This window comes from Pelecanus crispus, chromosome 9 (genome assembly GCF_030463565.1).
Source record: "Pelecanus crispus isolate bPelCri1 chromosome 9, bPelCri1.pri, whole genome shotgun sequence".
Lineage (NCBI taxonomy): Eukaryota > Metazoa > Chordata > Aves > Pelecaniformes > Pelecanidae > Pelecanus > Pelecanus crispus.
Genome location: NC_134651.1, coordinates 10,315,291 through 10,338,057, shown reverse-complemented (window position 1 = coordinate 10,338,057; position 22,767 = coordinate 10,315,291).

Below are 22,767 nucleotides of genomic sequence, written 5' to 3'. Positions count from 1 at the left end.
GCAAACTGGGCTCACTGAACACCCCAGATCTTTTAAAATAAATTAAATGTCTTTTCCAGCAGAACACAATGGAAAGGTACAGATGGATCATTAAAAACTAGAGGCTTTCAGAGACTCTCAATGGTGATTTTTTCTTTCTGAAAACACCAGAAGAGATGACAGACTTGATCCTTTGCAGTGCAGAGTGCTCCTGAGCACCCTCTATTACTGTGGATGGGATGGAGAAAGCTGGGCATTCAGCACTATGAGGACTGCTCATCACCTTGCAATGTTGTAAGCTGCTAGAAAAGTCTTGCATTCCAGACATAGCAAAATCCGTCCCTCAGTTCAGACTGCCCACTGCCTCCAATATAGAGACCCATGAACTTTTTCCTCTGGAGATTTCTGTACTTGGCTAGCAACACCAGTCCAGCAAACCTTTTGTATGGATTTGCACGGCATTATGCTGCCAAAAGCGCAGCCCATATTGTTTTCCATCCAGGAAGAGCTACACCCTAGCCAACGTTAAATCTCAACAGCACATCTACTTTGAGGGTCTGCCCTAATGTCTTTGCAGTAACATATACAAAAAACAACCTGGACAGGTAAGGCGAGAGCCCAAAAAAGGGAGGGGTGATGTATGGGCGTGGTGGAAATCTGTTTTCTTCCATCTATCCCCATTTCACATCAGCCAGAAGGTTAGAGACTTTCTATTCCCCAAAAAAAAAAACTTAAGTGAAGCAAAGAAAGCCTGACATGGGGAGGTCACAGCACAAGGCAATGACCCAGAGTTGGCATGGGGAGAAAGGAGGTTGAGGCTATTTGGTTTCAAACAGCTCCAGTCCTGGGTTGGTTTGCATGCTCTCACTTGTGTACTTAAAATTAGTAAGCTACCAAAAACCACCCCACCTCCACAATACTGTCTACCTGCCATCACATACTGCTTGTTTTACTTTGAGTAGGTAAACCTAAGGGAGGGACTACAACAGGCAGGGAAAAAGCACAGATGATACAAATGCAACATATTTCTACTGATACTGAGCCTGGCCAGAGTGTGAACTAGTCCAAAACAGGGCAGTGAACGCCTTGGGTCCAGCCATCTTTCAGTGCATTCTGCAATGCACTGATCTTTCTCCAGTTTAAACTAGATCACAAACCCAGGAAACTTTCTGCTGGCTGAAAGAGAGAAATAGAGCTTGCTCCTTTGGCTTTTTTCAAAGTTCTCAAAGCTCTAGTAGTAAACTGATTTTCCTTTAAGAAATGCTGGCATACCACTGTCTTGTGTCAATTTTCATGGGTCACCATGAAAACAAGATGGGTGGCATGAAATTAAAAGAGTTTCTGTTGAGCTTGCGGCCTTTGAAATCTTTTTGGTCTGAGACATGGCAAGCTTCTTCACTTCCCCAACTCACACTTCTGAGCCACAATATATTGCTGCACCGATAACACTCCCTTCATCCTGCCATTCTCAAGGGAGAGAAAAAGCCTTCTAAACCAACTCACTTTGCAACTGGATTTTGGCAAGCACAATGTACCAAGAAGCAAAATTAACACTTAATAACAAACCTAATTAGCTTTAATCAAGGTAGTTACTGTAAGATTCTTACAGTTAAATTCAAATGATGTGTCTTATCACTACTAAGCTTAAACAGAAAAGGTAAATGCAGATACCAGTACAGTAGTAACAAATAAATATATTTTCTCTGAAAATTATAATTCTGGTAACTAAACCTTTTATCAAACATTTTCTAATACCAATTTTCACAGTTTATATTCTCTGCTCATATGTAATATTGCAGTAACAAAATTCATATTAACAAGAAAATACCAATGCTATGATGAGTATTGTGAGGTAATAAAATACAATCTACTCTGATAATACCTAATAATCTCTTAGATGCAATAAATCATCCTGACAATGATAATATCAAACAACAGTGTATGAAATCCAAAATTACTTCCTCAGTCTCTCAGAGGTCTGAATTTTTTCCCACTTCTAACACAGAAGCAATGAAATGCCTCTGTGTACTCTAACTTGTAAATCAGTACTAGTATTTCTTAGAGTGCATGTTTTTATCCTATAGTACTTTTTAATGTTCAGAAACTCTGCTTCTTTTTTTTCTGGTTTTTTGGGGTGGTTTGTTTGTTTGGTTTTTTTTTTTTTTTAAGAGGTGCCTCAAATCTGTGGTCCTTTATTTTAAATCCTTTAAATTCACTCGAATCACACTGCACTGCAGATGCAGCATGTCATTAAATATGAGACCTGGAATGGCACAGACTGACCATACAATAACGAAGCTCACAAAACAAGAGAAATGGGAATGCTTTTGAGAACCTGGGACATGTATTTTGGAGGACTAGTCATGGGGAATCAGGCTTTCCAGTGGAAATGAAGGTATATTTGGTGCAATAACTCTAGCCACCTGAACATTCTTTTCTCTACTGCTCAAAAACCTTGCATTTTAGCCAAAACACCTCAGAGGAAAAGACTTAATCTTATTAAAAGTGACCATAATGGCTATATATGCCAGTGTGAACTACATTGAATTCACTGGTGGATAATTGGAGCTGAGAAATTGTCTCCCATGATAATTTTCTAATCAGAAGTGTTGTGCTTGCACAATTGAAAAATTCTGTGGGAAACATTTAAATTTAACAGGAAAAAAAACCCTGGAATTATTTCCCTAGATACAACGCTTCTGTTAATCTCCCTCCTTATGAAAATGACAGAAGTCTTCCAGAGGAGAGGAGAAACAGGAAGAAGCAAGTGGAAGAGCAATGTGCCAGAAACAAGTTCCCTAGGTTTCCAGTGCCGCTTATCTTTCTGCTTCCTTGCCTCTCTTCCCTCTCCAGCTTTCCAAAATTCAAAATGGGACAGGGGCTTCCAGAAAGCCAGCTAAGATGCCAAAAACATGCTCTTTTGTTTGCTCTCCTGAAAACTGGATTCTCCAAGAAACTCCCAGCCACCCACTCACAAGCACAAGTACACATGTAAAATTAAGGGTTTGGTGGGGTTTTTTTCCCTAATGTTTCATTCTGATTCATCATGTAAGCTATTTTAAAACCTTAACTATTTTTCCATAGGAAAAGATGTCTAATTCCCAGCCAGTTTAAGGTAGAAAGCTGCCAGCTCTTCTGAGGTTGAACGCCAGATTTAGGAAATGCAGACAGTGTGTGAAATTCACCCCGGAGCTGGAGGCATTTCAGAGGACTGCTCAGCATCTCCTGCTCTGTAAAACAGTGGGAGACCCACAGCACCAGAGCTCCCTGAATCCCCTTTGCTCCCCAGCTCATCAGCAGCTGGCATCGGCCTATGCATCACAGAGCAAACAAGCAGGATGGGAGCAAGGAGCCAGCCAAGGAAGAGCTGGTAGAATCTGGTACCCATAAAATTAAACAATTAACTTGCGCTGACTAAAGTTAGCTTGCACATCAGTGTGTGCCAGTGGACCTAGATGCATAATACAGGCCCACCAAATTCCATATGCATCTTTCACAAGGCACTTAAGTTACCGAAAGGAGCTCCATGTCTTGCACACAACTTGGCCTAGCTGTAATTTCACTTTGAATATTTTATTCATCACTGACACACAAATAAAAGATAGGTATGATGCGGCACATTCTTCTTTATAATTACTTGGAAATCAAAACGTTGGGCTAGGACTAAGCTGTCCACTAACACATCCAAGTGTTGGATTAGTTGGTAAAATGAGAATCACACTTTCAATAACTATGGAGCATGTGTGAACAAGCAGATACATTCCCATGGCTTTGAGTGATGGAGGTTTTACCACTTCCTTTTACTCTGTAATTTCATATTTTAAACACGAGGAAAATAAACCTTAAATACAAAGCATTTGCTTTTAAGCAAATCCTGCCTTATTTTAATGGCTTATGGTCAACATTATCACATAACACACTGCCATTTACGGTGGGAGGCTGAGAAGAACCACTCCCCCTGCAACTCCAGTAAGCGCCCAGGTTATCGGTGATTATTCTGCTATTTGACATCACACGTGACTGACCAACTGCCCCAATGGCAGAAATAATTCGTTTCAAAAATCAGACACAGTTTGCTGCCATTAAGCTACTTGTAAATCTCTGTGGGATTACGTGGAATGAAAGAAACCATATAAATGTAAAATGTCATTATGTATCACAAATTTGGTATCTTACATGCATTACATTTCACTACTGAAGAACAGGAATACACTTGTCCTCATAAGATCTAAAGGACCTGTTCTCTGCTTGGTTATTCCAATTACACACACATTTACCTCCACTGGAAGCAACTGAATTACAGAAAAGTACCAATGAAGTTTAAAAAAGAAAACATGTTGAGAACAGGAATTTGAGAGCCTCAAGCAAACTGCAAATCACCTCCTGCATGGTATATACTGGCCTAACTCCACTGTGATTAGTATAGACAACTTAAACCAGCTGCCAATCTGCTCCTTGAAAATTAAGGACAGAAACCTAAACATATTCTGGAAACCTTGGCATTGTCAGGCTAAATATGTACACATGCCTGATTCTTTTCTCTCGTCCAGTAGAGGATGCAGCTTGTTAAGACTTTTTCCAGCAAAAAATATATGTTTAATTTATGTGATTAATTTCTGTGTTAATGAAGGTTGAAGGCCCGAGAAGGCTGAATGCATCTATTTATCCAGGGGCCAGATAAAAATTACTGCTCAACTAGCCAGCCCGACCCTAATATGGAAAGCCCCAGCCTTATTCAGGGTGAGAGGACAATTAAATTTTTATGCTCATTTAATCCTGTGCCCTTTCAGAGAAAAGGCTGACAATTGTGCCCAATTTTTCCAAATCTTTGCTGTTGCATAACCTTGACAAACCCAGCAAACTCAATTTGCGCAGGGCCTGTTGACAAAAATCCGATCACAACAATATTCTGACACTCCCTGGGGTTAAATCCTAGATTTAGAGGTTACAGGTAAAGAAAAGCCCAGCACTTTAAACCAGAGCTTTATTAGTTCCTACCTGCAGCAACTAAATTCATATTACTGTGTATATCTAGTCAACAAATTGCTTCTATACGAAATGAAATGCTTTTAAAAGCCTTTCTGCTTCTGAAGAGCTATCTGTAAGCCTGGTAATGTTTTGCTCTGATACTCAGAAAAATTGATTCTTTCAACAAGTTAAATAATTTTAATTTTTTTCCCTTTTCATGCTCCAGTCTGTCACCTGGTCACTTCCTCTAAGAGAGATTCATTTAGGGGAGCTGTATTGTATTATTATCTGTGCTTTTGCGGTTTAGTGCAGAGTCAGTTTATCTTATTACTGTTATGTTCTTCAAGAGAGATTCATTTAAGTATGACCTAGTCTATTACTCTAGGCGCCTCTTGCATCTCTATTGGGCATTTAAGAGTTGTAGAACTCTCTAATTTATTTAAGCAAGGCACTTTAAAGCAATATCTCAGTAATTTTCATTGAGTTTAAGGAGCCCTTCTATGTTTTCAAAACGCTTGAAGTTTTTCTGCTCTTCTAAGGACTGCAAATATTTGAACAACAAATAAAAATGTTTAAGAAAAGAAAGTTCAAGACAGTCATAAAGGCAGTGAGGGGCACAGAGAGACAAGAGAAATGAGTGGAAGTGGATTTTTTTTTTTTTTTCCCTACATGGAAAACTCTACCAAGAAAAGTCACGCCAACATTTTGGTCAGCGAAGTGAAAACTGGTCATTCCCCCAAAACACTAGTTCATAATGTAATTTCTCTTAAATCTAGGATTTTCAAACTGCCCTCACATATTCTTTGTAATAAGTCAGAACAAATAATTAGCACAACGAAATACTTGCAAGTAACTTTTACAAACACCGCAACAAATGTTTTCTCTATGAAACACCACTAGGGATGACAGGCACCTTATCAGCTAGAAAGAGGACTCAAAGGAAGCAGAAGTCACAGTTCTGCACAGGGAATACTGGAAAAATAGGAAACATGAGTATATGATGTCAAGTACACCAATGTCAGGGAGAGATTTACACTGACTGGGCTTAGTGTGAACACTGGTTCTGCAGTCCTTTCTTACGCAAACCTCTCCCTCCATAGCTTTCCACATAGGAAAACACGGGGCTGTGAAAACCAAACCTAGAAAGATATTTAATCAAGATAAAAACTGAAATGAGCAGATTCTTAAAGTAAATAAATAGATAATGAATGGCATTCAGAGAAAAGCCTAAGACGAACAAGTGACACAGCCTGGGGGAGTGAACCAGAAAAGCCAGATAAGAAACGGTGCCCTCCCACTGGCAGGGGAGAGAAGGTAAGGCCACGTTACACAAGGCAACACATGAAGTTTAGTCCAGATCCTTATACTCTTCTCCTCCTTAGGACCAGTTAGTGCAGCTGGAGTGCCAGGCCAGCTTCCAGTGCCTATAGCTTTAATATTTATTTTTGATACTGCTGCATGCCATACAGCTTGCCCTTAGGCTGATACAGTGTTCCTCACTGGTGGTTGTGCACCTCTCAGTGAGGGCACTAGGAACTGCCTGTGCAAACTAAGGACAAGGCCCTAAGTAATTTAGGGTAATAAACTTAATGAAGATTGCCCTACCACTTTCTTTCCTTTCCTGGTATTGCCAGGAATGTACTTAGCCAGTGGGCATTTGTCAGCTTTCAACAGATTTTTTGCAGGATTTGGCTTGGCTTTTTTCTCAGCTTCTTATAATTTATTATACATGATGAAAGACAAACAAATACATAGTTTGATTTTACTTTTGGAGGGGGAATCCTAAGAGTGACAGCTCCCAGGACACCAAACACACCAGCTGTTCTTTTATTTTCCAGTTCTTCACAGTAATGACAGTCTCAGCTCTTGTTGCCAAGCCTCTTCGGAAAACATTTTAAAAATAAATGTAGCACACATGAAAACATGCCAGAACAGCCTCCTTCTCAATAAAGATTCTCCAAGAACAGAAGATGCAAGGGCTGGTGGGTAGTTGGGCTTCATTCTAGCAAACCAGAAAACTTACTAAAAATTACAGTGTTTGGCACGCCAAGAAAAAATTATCCCTCCCCCTGCCCCCATCCCCAACTAATAGCTCCTGATTAATTCCCTGGAAGTCAAAACCAAACAAATCTGAATTAGACTAAAGATACCAGTTCTAGCCAGGGAAGATTATTAACCATGGTCACAGTAGCCAACCACAAGAGCTATTCAGGAAGATTAAAGATTGGAACATGTCAGCATGGGAAGCGGTAGACTTGTCTCCGATTCTACAGGTCAAAACATCATGTGCAATGTTTTGACTAAAACAGAAGTTATTGGTCCAAAATAAAATCCTTTACAAGCATTTATAAAGGATATTAAATTAGATGAACACTTGATCTCTTCTTTGACAGCCCTTTTTCTGTACATCTGTGAATGAAAGTCTTTGCAACATAAATTTTAGGGTCCTCCTTTTCAGCCAGTTCCTGGGAATTCATCCATAGTATATAATCTATTATACTCACTTACAGTTTAAATCTTCAAATGCTTAAAAGTCCTTTTTGGCCAAACTTCACCTACTCAGGGGTTTTGAGTTCTTTCCTCATAAACAAACCCCTTCAGATCCTGGTCATCTTTTGAAGCATTGCTCTGAATTTACTTAAATATTTTGCCATCCTCCTGGATAGCCTTCTGTTTCTTCAGAACAGAATAAACCAGGCAAGCTTTCTGCAGCTGTTCTACCCACTGATAATTCAACAGATGCTTCCACCCAACATTTAGAAAGTTCAAATTTGTCTCCTTTACTCACCCAGTATTACTTCTTCATGGGTATTCCCAATCCCATATGTAACTATCTAGCAAATGTTTTTCCCCACAGGTCTTCTGTATTTTCAAAGGTTTCGTCTCATTTTACTGCTTTGCCTACAGTTGACAGAATCACTAACACCTATAAATAGTAAAAGAAAAGAGCTGGTTGTTCTGTTTGCTAGTTTGTAATGCTGTGAACTAACGTGAGAATGCAGAGCCTCAAAGCTGTCTTGGCAGGTAAATGAAGGGAGGATGCGATCTTACTCAGGAATTTCCAATTGCACTGGAAAAAGCCATGGCTTGGCCTAGGTGTAACACTGTGGTTGGTCTCAGGAGACATGAATGGGTTAAGTTTATAAAGCACTTCATTTTCCAGCCACAGCTATGGTACCTTGGGTAATTACTGCAGCTTAAGCTAGACCACACCTTAGATAAACCTGTAATGCTGGTGTTTTCTGCAAACATTTTCTTTACTGCAAGCTGTGGCTTGCCTCTCACATATATTTGCTCTCCATTTCCAACTTGGTTTTTCCTTAGCTAGTTTGTACTCAGTTGAACCAACAAATCAGAATTTGTTGATTTAGTTCCATACCTCTTTCAGTCTTTGCGTGACACAACCATACCAGTTATGCAGTAACTGCTGCTGTGGGGGCCTGATGACTTGCTTTGTGTGCTACATGGAAAAGACTGGGGATGAAAGAGAAGGAGGAAATAGTTCCACAGAGGAACATTTTGTTTTTCTTAAAGGTGAAAGAGGCCAACTTGGTTATAGCTAGTGCTAAGAAAGTGAATCCGGTTCTGGTGATAAATGGACATATTCCTAGCTCTCCATTGAACATTTTCAGCATACTTCAGAAATGCTGGTGTAAATTTTTCATCAGACTTCGTGGAAAGAAAACATCGCTGGGTATAGGCAGCTGAGGGCTCTGCAAACTGCAGTAACCATGGAAGAGGTTTTCAGTGACCAATTTGCCTCCAGGTCTTCGCCATCACTCCTGCTAGGGCTGCCATCCCTGTGGACCAACCAGTGGTGCAGCACACAGGAGCATTTCTACTTGGGGCAATCTTCAGACAAGCAGAGATCTGCTGAACTTGGCTCCACCAGCCCAGCTCAGTCTGGAGGAAATGTCTTAGGGATGATGTACAGAATCACCCCACGACTTCTGCCAGAGGGAGGAGCAGTTGCAGATGAAAAGCTTTTTTCCTCACAGGGCCAGACCTGGAAAAGGATCTCTGTCCATAGCATCAGGCTTTCTACTGGCTGATGATAGATGCACTACACAATATTAATTGCAGCAAGAATCACTAATCTGATAACTCTAGCCTTCTGAGTACATTCCAGCAAAGCAAAACAACGTAATCCTCATGCTGCCTGACATTTGCCCTTAGAAACAAGCCTTTATGAGAGCCAAAAGCATATATTAAAAGCTAAGGAAAGAACAAGATTAAAGGATAAGATTTTTAAAAACACCTAGTATTGGCCTAATATTTCACCCAAAGAAAGCAATCACTGACTTCAATTAGAGAAGAATTTGGCTAACACTGACCACACTGGGGCATCACAGCTTGGACATGGATAGCTAAAAGACCAAATAATTTTTTTTTTATAATAATCATATCACTTAATCTTAGTAAAGCTCACATTTGAAAACAAAATGAGTAGCTTAACCTTATCTAGCATTTAGAAAAATTCACACTGAATAAGTCTTCACACAGTAAAGAAAAAGATTTCTAAATAAAGGGAAAATAAGATCACCATAGTTAAGATCTAAATATTCATGAGTCAAAAGATTCATGACCCTTTAGTCCTGGACCTTGAGTTTGGACACCTGGACCTAAAAAGCCAAACAAAACTAATTTTCCAAAATTTTGAACTTTCAAAGAAAAAATTGACATAGAAGCAGTTAGTCAAATCTCAATGTGCTAAAAGAAGATGGATCATATGTGTTTGTAGCTAAGAGCCTGAGCTCATGGAGACTTCATACTTACGTTGCCCAAAATAGACACCTTCCTAGGTGATTTGTATGCAACGACTTGGCATTTGATTTTAAGATGTGGATTGTTTGACATGTGGCATTAAGTGCAATAAACATAACAAGGAGAATAAATAACAACCTTAACAGCAGAAATCAACTGTATACCTGCACAGAATTAGTATATTAGATATTGTACAAATAAGATAATACATCTCGGTTAAGCTGCAGATGTATATGACACCTTGTGGAACCATTATGATACCTCTGACTGCTTTATCTGCCCTCGGTTCATTCATTTATGTCCCTTAAGACTACTATTAACATGTCAAGATCCTGAACATCTTCCCAAATAGAGCAATGCTAAAAAGCAAAAAAATTTGCCTCAGAAATGGTGATGGTGGGAGAGAGGGGTTCCTTCCAAACATCACATTTTCGTATCTTTCCTGGAAATCCTTAGTCCCTATTTCAGAAACAATTTCTTCATTTAGAGGAATATATCTAAAGGGCAAGAAATGGGAAGAATAGGCTACCAGCAATGGAAGATTCCCTCTTTCAGTGGGACCACAGACTTGGCTTCTAGACCTGGCAGATTATGGGATGCTAAGATTTAAAGCTATGATATTTTCACCTCTACAATAGCTGTTTTAAGCTATTTACAGACAGCTTAAACAAACAAACCCTGGGACTTCCTCACTTAGGCTACAGCAAGCAAGGCACATGACTGTGCAGGTGGAAGAATTTGAAAAGCATACTAATATTTTTTCAAAGTCCTCAAACATTCTAAAACCATGTTCTTTTTCAACATGCAGAGAGCAATATAGGCTGCTACATTACAAAAGGTATTTTAGCACAGATTAAAGATGAAGATCACAAAGCCAGTTAGTGGCTCCTAACTAATACAACTAATACCTTATAAGGTACTCGCACCGTCATTTCTGTCTAGGCGAACAAGTGTGCATATTCTCAAATGCAGATTCACAAATGTAAAAAACACTGCATCACTGCATTGTTTGAATTCTTTCCAGTTCAGGTGGCTTTACATAGTGCTTTGAAGTAAGGCCAATTATTTTATATATGAACTACTTATTAAATTATCATCATTTCAGAAGAAGATTTTCCATATGAAGGATAATTCTGAACCCCAGCAGCTTCATGTATAACAGATACACATGATGTTCTTGATTGAAGGAATTAACATTTACATGGCCTAAAATTCAATGGAAATAAAAACAGATAACCCAGAAGTTTTGTGCTGACTATATATCTAAGTAATGTAATGTTGCCTGAGTCCTGTTAAAGTTTCTCCTATTATTAATTGCTAAGCAAAGCAGTTATTTCAATTTAAGTTATAAATAATTTGAACTCTTCAAGAAGCTCAAGATCTACTTTTTACAATGACAGCCCAAAGCCTCTGGAGAGTCTTCAGCAAACCTTTTATTTTCATCTCTTGCATATAGTATTAACTGGACAATAGGAGATGACTGCAAAAACATACTTGGAAGTACTGGAACATGCTCCATTTCCAGCTTAGAACTTCAGTCCAGGTACCAAAGATGAGCCATAAAGAGGTATGAATTGGATTAATATATTCTTGAATTGAATTTTGCAGGCACACAGCAAAATGCATTCCTTTCCCATTACACATAGATAGGTATAAGGGAGGTATGCAAGTAACTAATCTGTTCTTTAGGTTAAAATAACTTGGGATAGCCTCAGATCCTATGTCCAACAACTAAACAACACAGTTTAAAAAGATTTCATAAGCAATAAAAGGCACAATAAAGGAGTATTTCTGGGGCTAAACTCAAATAGTTGTAATTCACTGATAGCAATGGAAAGTCATTTTCTAGTAGAATGGATACAGCAACATGGGGTGCTAAATTGCATTTTGAGTTTCATCAGTGGCAACTGTAATGAAGCTTGATCTTATTGATAAAATAATTCCTTCTACCAGCAACCTGAATTCCACCACACCATTAACTCATACTCACCCAGCTGTAGATGTTTTCTGGATATATGTTATTCTAATACACAAAAACATCCACAGATTCTTATGACTGTACTCAAACCAGTGATCAGAATAGGGCCAACTTCATTTGTTGATTCTCAGATACATCTAAATTAAAGCCTTCTAACATGAATTTTAACAGGACCCCATATATTTTCCTCTGTCAGTTTTGTACCTTTCTCATTCAGAACTAAAATGTACACAAACAAATCTGTACTTGATGACAAAATGCATGTATTTGTTACAGTGAAACTTTAGCATGCACTGAAAGATGAACCTTCACTACATTGTGCAAAAACATGACATCATAACTAGGCAGGTAAAGACACGGTCAACTAAAAAACAAAAAGCACCCCACTTAAACCTGACATTTCCCTACCTTATGTCCCCTAGCACTTGTTTATTTTCTTAAAGTTCATAAAGAGTATTAGAGAAAGTAAATTAATACCTTCAAATGTCCACTGGCTCAAATCACCGTCTACTTGTGCCCTCACTAATGTATATGGGTTTGTTCCTACAGTACAAACAGCTAGCTCCACCCAGCCAACAACAGCACAAAAGTAATGGGAAGAACAACCGGAAGCTATCAATGTTTTATATATACAGTACAGCAGTCTCACAAAAGAAAACATGCATGGCAGTCTGGCTGTATATCTATTCTCAAGTACAAACTTCAGCATTTAATATTCTCAATGGCCAAAACATTTCACGATAGAGCACCTCTTCAGCTATGGATGCGTGTTTCACAGTGAACATATACCTTCATCAGATTTAATCTCCTGCTAGTGGTTTACCACAGAGTTTAAATGCTCCTGCAGAGCCAACAGTTCAGTTTGTAGCAGGTGTACCATGGAGAAACCTTTCCCTTCACAAAAATTAAATGGTGAAAACACCATTTTATCAAGAGGAAGCATGTGCAGGAACATTACCTCTTCCTCACTCAGTTGTGCCCATGCAACTCCACCTTGATGCAGAAATGCTGCCTCTGAGAAATGAGTGGTGCACTCGGTTGTTTTTTCTCCAAAACCTGAAGAAAGCCAGGTATTTTCAATTCTTGCTCAAATTTTAGTTGTGCAATCCTTTTCCCCTGGATCAGCAGGGCTAAATTTAAAGTTCAGACAGAAGGGACTGGCCAACTCAAATTCAAATATGGCAAGTAAGAACCATCCAAGGATTCAAAGGACCCCATGGCCTGGATCCAGTGTAATTTTCCAGGGCTTCCTGCTGAAGAACTGAAACTCTCCAAAAGACTCTACTCAAACACTCAATCTGCTCTTTACTGAAAATAAAGCTTACACTGAATAGCTGTTCACCTCCAACACCTCCCAGAACTTTGATTGAATAGACCAGGCCTTTGCAGGGAAGGGAAACAGAGAAAACTATCATCTTTAAAATCTCAATAAATATTTTGAATCTGCATTTTGGCCTTTAGCTGGATATATTCCTTGGAAGCCTCCAAAACACACACCACACATGCAGAACCCATAAGTGCCCCAACAAGAAACTGTGGGCATACTCTTGTGTCTAAAGCTGCTTGAGTTCCCCATTTCTTTAATCCTCAGATAAAAATTCTCTGCTTAAAATTGTGACCGGTCACTGCAAGGAACAACATCAGCATTTTTCAATAGCATACAACATACTGGACTCTGGTCACATTCACAATGCAGTCTGAGGGTATTAACTTCATCAGTCTGCTCCTGCTGATGCCTTTGCATTCTCTAAGGCTGGAGATGCAGTCATTGTTGATGAATCAAGGAGTCTGCTTTGAATTTCCACATGCTAAAAGGAGGAAAATCAATCTCAAATTCAATGCTCTCTCCCCCGCCTCCTTCCAAATGGAAAAAACTGCTCCCGAAGGTCACAACAGCACTACCCTCCGAATCTTACAAGAAAGACATTAGAGCAGAACACGATCCTGCACTCCGTCATTACTGGGGGATATTGGAAAGAGGACAAAGGAACGTGCACACATAAGTGGAGAGTGGGCTCTTTTCTTGTGTTGGCCACATTCAACTTGTTTGTTCAAGGAAAAAAGAAAAAAGAAAGAGTGGAACAAGACATGCATGCCTGATGCTGTTAGTGCTTAATACACTGGAAAAATTGTTTAGAAACAGTTCATCCTTAAAATTACGCTGTAAAACCATCAGTCATTGAGATCTTAGGTTATCTGTTGCATATATGTTTCTTGTAGTCCACCATATTTAAATACACTTATTTTTCTTGTGTTTTTGAGCTTGACTTGCATGCTTTTGATCTGGATGACTCACTGAAGTTTTTAGTCCCTTTACTGGCACTGCTGGGCCAGTGATATTGTCCTGGTTTCGGCTGGGACAGAGTTAATTTTCTTCCTAGTAGCAGGCATAGTGCTGTGTTTTGGATTTAGTAGGAGAAGAATGTTGATAACACCCTGATGTTTTTAGTTGTTGCTGAGTACTGCTTATGCTAGTCAAGGACTTTTCAGCTTCCCATGCTCTGCCAGGTGCACAAGAAACTGGGAGGGGGCACAGCCAGAATAGTTGATCCAAACCGACCAAAGGGCTATTCCATACCATATGACGTCATGCTCAGTATAGAAACTGGGGGGGGTTGGCCGGGGAGCAACGATCGCTGCTCGGGAACTGTCTGGGTATCAGTCGGCGGGTGGTGAGCAATTGCATTGTGCATCACTTGCTTTGTATATTAGTATTACTATTATTATTATATTGTTATTGTTATTATTTTACTTCATTTTATTTCAATTATTAAACTGTTCTTATCTCAACCCAGGAGTGTTTCTCACTCTTACTCCTCCAATTCTCTCCCCCATCCCATCGGGGTAGGGGGAGTGAGCGAGCGGCTGTGTGGTGCTTAGTTGCTGGCTGGGGCTAAACCACGACAATCTGGCACTACTGTTACCTTGAAAGTACCAACTGTGTGAGAGACTTTCCATGAGGAAAGGAGGCAGTCTGCCTGTAAGGGCAGCTTATGGCCCAGTCCTGTTCTCCAGTAAGTATCCTATCCACTTAATATCTCAATTCTCAAACAGCACTGAGCTGAAGAGGACAGCAGCATTAGAAAACAGTTTGCCCAATGACAGCATGCCACAGATACTTTGCTAGATCTGCCATGGGCACTACATGAATTAATACGTTATGTATTCTTTCAGTTGAGAGGGAAGAAAAAATGTGCCCTCTAATTAGTAAAAGCATCACATATGTCTTTCAGCTGGATGGTTGCACTGGGGAATATCCCAATTCCTCCATATTTCTCTTTTTTTTTTTTTCTTTTTTTTCCCCCCCCCCGAGTGCTGGGGAAGGTGTGTCTGGGGTTTTAAATACACTCAACACAGAAGGAATATTCAAATGAAGGAGTATCACCAGCACTCACATTTTCTTAGACCACAAATCAAATTTAAAAATTAGGTTTTAAATACTTCATTGAAGTTTCTACTTTTTTTATGCACTCTGATGATTCTGAAATAAAAGTGGTACATAAGGAAGCCAAAAACATTTGCTACTGACATTTGTTTTAAATAACCCAGTCTTGTGTACTAAGGAACATTAGCCTGAAGTGGAATTGGATCATGAGCCCCAGTTTAGTAGGGGCAGCTGCAGTCCAGTGCCATCACAGCAACAGCATCATATATTTCTCACTTTGATAGTAACAAATCTTCCAATTTCCAGTCTAAATTTATTCATGGACAGTGTTTCAAAAAGAAATGCAATAAAGTACTGTGCTGTGACTTACGCCTTTTGTGTTACTTAGATTATAGAAACAATGAAATATGTCATAAATGTCACCAGGATTTATTTTGGTGGGCTGCTGAACTACATTCAATGGTTGACTCGTCTAATTTAAGTTTGAAGCGCCTGTTAATTCATGTCTAGATTGCAGCTGAACAGGAGCCAAAGTTCATTCTGCTTTGGTTTTCTGCAAAATTTAAATCAAGCAAAATGCTTAGCATTTTTTTATTCTTCTTATTCTGTGAGCAACTTAGACAGTATCAGAGCTGAGAAATCTGTGTCAGCACATGTGGGCTTGTGCATTAAAAGCCAGGAAGCTCAGAGAAGCTCTAGGCTGACAATGGCCAATGTTTGTCTGTGCATAAGGTAGATTCAGCTCCAAGATGCTTCTTCCTACTTCGCAAATCTGACCCCTCTTAAACAGGAGAGGTCTACAGTGCCAGGAAAACTGCACAGGGATTTCTGTTGCAAGGGTAAAAGAGGAAACTACATAAGTGTTTAGTAAGGCCAGTCTACAGCTTTTGCATGGCCTCAAACACAGAGGAAACCCTTGCTGCAAAGAATGGGAGCTACCTACCTTAAGGCAGGAAAATCTTTGCTACCTGAGTCACAGCCACTGCAGGTTTTGCAGCTGCTCTGAATCAGTCTGTAGTCAAACTGGCATAACGTACCATCTTGTGAGCTCCCTACAGCAGCCTAAGCACCAAGGCCTGGTGCACCTTGGAGGCTGCGTGCACTGGAGAGTTGGCCAGGTTTGCATCAAATGAGAAGAGAGCAACCACCTCCGTAGCCACCATATAGAACAGTGCTCAGACTGCTGCATTGAAGTGGCTGGGAGAGGTTGTACCAGCTCTAACATCAAAAACTCCTGAATACATATTGTCTTGGGTATGTTACAATACCTTGCAGTGCATGTGCTAGGATTACAAGTTAGAAGGTGATTCTTTTAAAGCAATACTGGCATAATGGTGTCCCACTTCAAGAACAGTGACATGCACATAAGCATATACCATAACAATCTAGAGAAAAAACAGCATAGATGTGGGAAGGGGATGCTACAAATAGTACAGCAGGTTGAGTTTCTGTTGTTGAAAAAAAGGCAGAAAACCAGGTGCAGACAAAGTTCTGCAGGGCCTGAAGGAGAAATCAGGAACACATGTCAGAAGCAGTAGGAAACATCACCGAATACAGAAGAATACATTGTAGAGTGGCAAATCACTTCTGTAGCACTCCAACAAGAAAAATCAGCAAAAATCTTTTCACTGATTTCAGAATTTACAAGTTCACAACACCCAAGTTTCATCATGACTGGTACCTCAGAAAATTAAATCAAAACATGTCTCCAAACCCCAGGTAAATCTCAGTCAGGTAAATTTTGTGAAGGGTGCTGAACTTATGAAGTAAACTATCTTATTTCCCCTGTGAACTGAGACAAATTTGCTCAATAAATTCTCAAATATGCACTTCAGAGTCTCCTATCTAAAGTGCATCTTGAAGACTGTGATTGCCAGAAGAGTCCTCCTAGCCCTTACCTGTCTTTTAAAGCCTTAAGAGAAGGTACCTGAAGTTGTGTGTCTCATTCTTCATACTATCATTTACTATGGTGTTTATGAAAGGAAGATTGTCAACAGGACTTAAGCATCTGTCTGCTTTCACCAACGTCAGAGGTAAAAATCTCCAGGAGCAGTTACGCCATCACTGAGCATGTTCAGAAATCGTTTGTGCAATATATAGCATAATGAGACCTCAGCTTGGTCAGGCAGAGTAGTGATACTATAGCGTGAACAACAAATTCCTGGCTATGTGGGCTCTGGTCATAATCTCAAGTGAATTTAAATAGTTTAGGGATTAGTGCCTTTTCTGAGAAACAATTCTTCTGCATTGCCACACACTGAACTTGTACCAGGTCATCTACGTGACAGCTTCAAGGATAACTGTTATCCCCAGAGAAGTGTGTTCCTTGTCATACACCAATTAAACTACATCAGAATTTACAATCAGGACTCCAAATGACGTGTCCTTTCAGTCAAGCTATATGGAGTAGATGTATGTGGGGACAGTATAAAGGACATGCCATGCTTCCCCAAAATTGCATCTGCCTGGTTTAACTCGGGAATATAAAATTGAACTAATTCACAGAAAAGAGAAAATTCTCTGAAAATTATAGGAGGGAAGCTATCAGCCATGTCTGATACCCTACTTCTTGCCCCCCGTATTCCTCAGACAAGGGAAGAAACTTCACTGTGTGGGCAATGTAATTTTTCCCACCAGCTGTCCTAAATTTCTCAGCAGCTAATTATTTTGTCTTACTCTGCCTGTGCATGTGGGCTCAGAATTGTACCCAAAACCAGTACAGAAAGACTGCAAACAGAACTTTTTTCTACTCTCCCAGGTACAGGACTCTTGTCATTTGTTACCCTCTAAATTATCTACAATTATTTTGTTTAGCAGGCTAATATGGGAACTCTGTTTAATATGACAGAAAGAACAATTTAACTGAGTTGTGCTTTGTATCACACGTTAGCAATCAGCACGTTAATAAGTCTGCAAGATTGATATCAGTTTGAAAGGCAAAACCTACACAAAACAATTAATTAAGAAAGTTAAAACAAATGAACTGCTCAGGATGGAATCGGATCCATGAGACGAGATCGTAAAAGCCCAGAAGGAAATACTCTAATTGAAAACGGCAGTAGAAGGCACACAGTACAGTTAAACATTATCTTATCAGAAAATTAGCAAAATGTAATTTTTTTTATTGGATTTTTACAGATGTTATTTTTAACCACATCAAAAAACCCCACCTCATGGCTATTGGCACAAATTGTCATAATTACTATAATTTGAAGTCTGAGCTGTGGAGTGACTGCTCAGATAGCTATCTCATCCTCCTTATGCTGTATTAGGAAAGCAGCCGGGAGACATATCTTCTCATGTTTTTTTGTACTAGGTTTGGACTTCATTTGTGTCTATTATCCAATCTCATTCATGAGAATACTAAAGAATAAATTCTTTTCTGCTACCTGAAACACTGGAGAAAATCAGGAGGTTAACATTAAGAGAGGTAAAGTCGACTTTAATTAACATACCAATTACCTCCCATTTGCAAGCAAATTGTTTTATTTGCTTCCATATGCTCCCTGGGGAAGTCTATCTTTTTTTTTTTTTTTTATACATGGTCATTGACTTTGGGAAGAAGAATCAAGCTCTATGCTCCCAAACCGAGAGAGGAGCAGAAGAAAAATACTTAGCATTGTAGCCCATGTCTCAGGAACCCCATGCTGTGGGGTTAGCAACACTTTCTAGCCTTGCAGATTGGTGTGAAAGTGCTTTACAGATTGTGAATTGCACAGTAGTGGGAAATTAGCTATCTATTTTGATTGATCTTTCCAATATCCCAAATCTCTAAAACACACACACGTTAAAGACTGTTTCCTTCCTTGAAAGGAATATTTGGGGAAGTTAAAATGAAGAAAAGTAACCTGTAACCGGCGGGGGCAGGAAGAAAAAAGAAAAACAACAACAACAAAAAAACCCAGCGCACCACAGGAATATGTTGCATATTTTTTATGCAACATAACTGTACAGCATTTTGATAATATGCAGCCAAAACATACTTTGGACTGTGGTTCCACTAGCTCCCATGAAAGCTAAGCAAGGTTAGAAGTTATCAGAATTTGGATGAAGGACTTTCCAAGGAAAATCTTAAGTACTTTAAGAAACGGTGCTAGTAAATCAGTAAGTGACCTTCTTCCTGTAAGTCAGGAACAGGGCAACCTCTCCCCCACAGTATTGCAGTGCCGTTCTGTAGAGCTGCCATTCTTATAAACAAAAAAACACAGGTCCTAGGTCCTACATACTTGGTAGCCTCTAAAAGATCCTGTAGTACTCTTTTTTCTGGACTAGAGTTCTTCTGAGAATCAGAAACAGGCACCAAGGTGAGCAACACGCTGTTATACCTACAAGGTAACATGCAGGAAGAGGAGTTGTTAGTTGGGGGTGATAGAGAATAAGGCTGCTCTGAAAACTGCTGTAAGTCAATATTGTCATCCCCTGCATCCAGCACAAGTTTCACCCTGGATAATTTAATTCACCTGCAATTTCAGCTATATACATCACTCCTGTTTCCCTTCTGTCGTAAATTTTTGGTCAACACATAATAGTGCAGGAAGCAGGAACTCCCTTCTCTCCATTCTTTGCTTTTGAAGGACTTTTACTCCTATTCTTGTCACTGATGTCACCAACTCTTCCAAAACAGTGCAGAAGAGTGAGAATATGTCCTCTAGTATAAAACCTACTTCAGTACCTGTGCCACGTGTTAGAGAAACAGGGACAACTCCTTTCAGAAACTAATGTTGAAAACTAAAGAACTGTACATTAATTTATGATTAAACATTCAGACAAATAAGTAAAATTGACTGAAACAAGGAGAGTAAAAAAGATATTGTATTCTTCTTCCTGGATAACTTATTATCTAGGACATTTTATATGCATGGTGCTAATCCAGGAGAATACGTTTCATGAACGTATGCACAAAAAGATTCAAAGCTACAATCCACAGTTTCAGTTCTTACCTCTCAGCAACATTAGGTTATTTTGCTCCACTGTTAATTTATCCTAAAAGCAACTGCAATTTAAAAAACAACAGCTTTGATCAAGTAGTAAGAGTTCCTATTACCTGTATGTGTCAAGAAAATAAATTTTTAGTAAAAATCCATTACATTCACCAATCGAAGCATGATTTTCATGTTTTATTTAATCACATGGGCCCTTAACCAGACTGGTCATTGCACACAGAGACAGGCCTGCATGGTGGATTCAAGGCTAAAATAGCCATTCTACCATGGTACACTGCTGGAGCGGCCTCATACTTGCAGGTATTTCCAGGATTCATTCCACGCAAGAGATGCTTACCTGCACTGCCCTGACATCCCCTGTACCATCCCACCACGCCATGAGTCTTTGGAGAACATTAAACAGAATAGTTGAACTAAGTTTAATCCATGAAGAGTCCAGATATGAAAAGCAGTAGTGGCAGATGTAAGTTTTAGGACCCTTGTGTGCAGGCTGAGTCACTCAATTTAGCTGATTCCCAACTTTCAGGAGTTCTGCAAATCCCCTGCACCACTCAGCCACATCTTTTCATAGCTATGCATCTTTAAAGACACAATACCTGCTTCTCACACAGCCGCAAGATCATTATCAGACTACACAAATATTGACTGCTACGTGGCTAAAATTTGCCATCTAACCCCTAACTCATATTTCTCTATAGGATCTGTCCAGATTGTACTTATTTAATATTTTTTGCATGACCCAGGTCACCCTGAGTTTGCCAGAGTTTCTATCCTTGAAAAGAAACAGAGGAGACAAGAGACCACAAAAGTACTGTAACTACTAATCATTTAAGGACTGCAGTATAACCAAAAGATATGCTATGTGGGGGGAAGAAACAAGCTTCTTGGGAGCATATCTAAGGAGTTAAAAGCATGAAAGTAGGAGAATACAGTCTAGAAAGCTAGAAACATAAAACTGAGAGACAGCTATAATCTCCCTTTATTTAAAGCTTGGTTCCATTGCCTAAAGCCAGGCCCACAGCATGTAGCCTGAGATCCCTTGTGCTGTCTTGCCTGGCCTCCACATGCTCTAGAAAGACAAGTCTGCAGTGTCCTGCATGACACTTGCTGGCCCTGTCCTAACGCCTCTCAACAGTACTTGATCTTCACAGGAAAATCAGCAAGTAGATAAGCGTTTTCCCTACTTTATTCATAGGTACACTTAGTCACAGAGAGAATAAATAACATCCTAGACCTCACTGTAGAAATAAGTGAATCCCAGCAACTGGAATACTCTGATTATTCATGAAGCTTAAAGTGTGAATAAACAAAAATACAAAATTGTAAATCACAAGGGACACACTGGTTCTGATTCCCATCACACTGCTCTGACATAAGCAAAAAGGATACAGAAGATGAAACCAGGAATGCAATACATTGCCCATCAAGGCTACCCAGGTGTAATTCTGTAACTTTACCATACTGTGAAAGCTATATAGGTCATATGTTCAGTAGATCTAATATCCAGGAGGTCTTGCCAACATCCCACAGGTGTGCACAGGAGTGCAGTATGTGAAAGGAAAGCAATTATGTGGGTGGGTACACATACAAAACAATGTTTCTAAATCCTAGATGAATTCATTCCACACATCTGCATCCATTTCACACTGAGGAATTAGGTAAAGGGGAAGGGGCGGGGGGGGGGGGGGAAGGAATCTTTTTTTAAAGATACCGGAGCATTAATGCTGCTCTTTGGCTGGCTCTATCCTCAAGCACTTCACCTCTCCCAAAGACCTACTTCAGCATACCCCTCTAAAAACCAGCACTGACAGGCCCAGCCCAGGCATCCTGGGGTCAATACACAAGTTTCTGTTCACTTCAACACCATCTCCTGTGTGGACTGTGCTCCTGGGCTGGAGGGAGGAAGCTGCAAGTAGGAGGAAAGTGGGAGAGTTCCTCCCTCCACCACCACACCCCACACCCCACACCCCTTCCAGTTTAATTGACAGGAGGGTTTTTCTTGGGGATTTTAACTTGAAAACCAAACAATCAGCTACAATCCAGCCATTGTTCTGGTCACTTTATTCACATGTTACCAGCCTTTATTTTATTCTGTGTCTGTTTTTGTCCTCTCAGTTTACACTCGTAGAGGTAAGGACCTGTGTATGCATCTCCTGTGTTTTTGGAGTGTTTCCACAATGCAAAGGAGAGGTTATACTACAAGCAGTCTAAGTGTGACAAAGTGACATTATACCAGGCCAGCAAGGAGGGGAATAAAAGTTGAAGCGGGGTCTCTTGGGCCTCAGAGAACACAAACTACAGAGTGAGTTTGACTTTGTGTGTGAAGGAGGGGAAGAACAGAAGTCATACCACTGTATCACACTACCCTCTGTAAAATACATGCTTAGAGATAAATAAATATCAAGAAAACACAGGCGATTGTTGCATTAAACTAGCTCACACCTGATGGATCAGGAATGCAAAATACAATCTCCTCTTAAGTGCGGAAAAATTGGTGTTGAGAAATTGGATTAACCTCCTTTGCTGAGGAATACTTTAATCTTCTCTGTACCTCTCCAATTTCCTGTTAGTTTTTTAAGGCATGCTTTGCTTAGTGTAGGTGCCCTTCCCTGTTTGCAAATAAAGGGCTATATCCTGCAGTCCGTTCCCTTGGACCTTAAGCTGCAATATATCATTTCTACACTAAATTTGTCCCTGTTATAAGAAAGCTTGACCTCCAGTGATTTCAGCAAATTGTTAGATTTACCGGT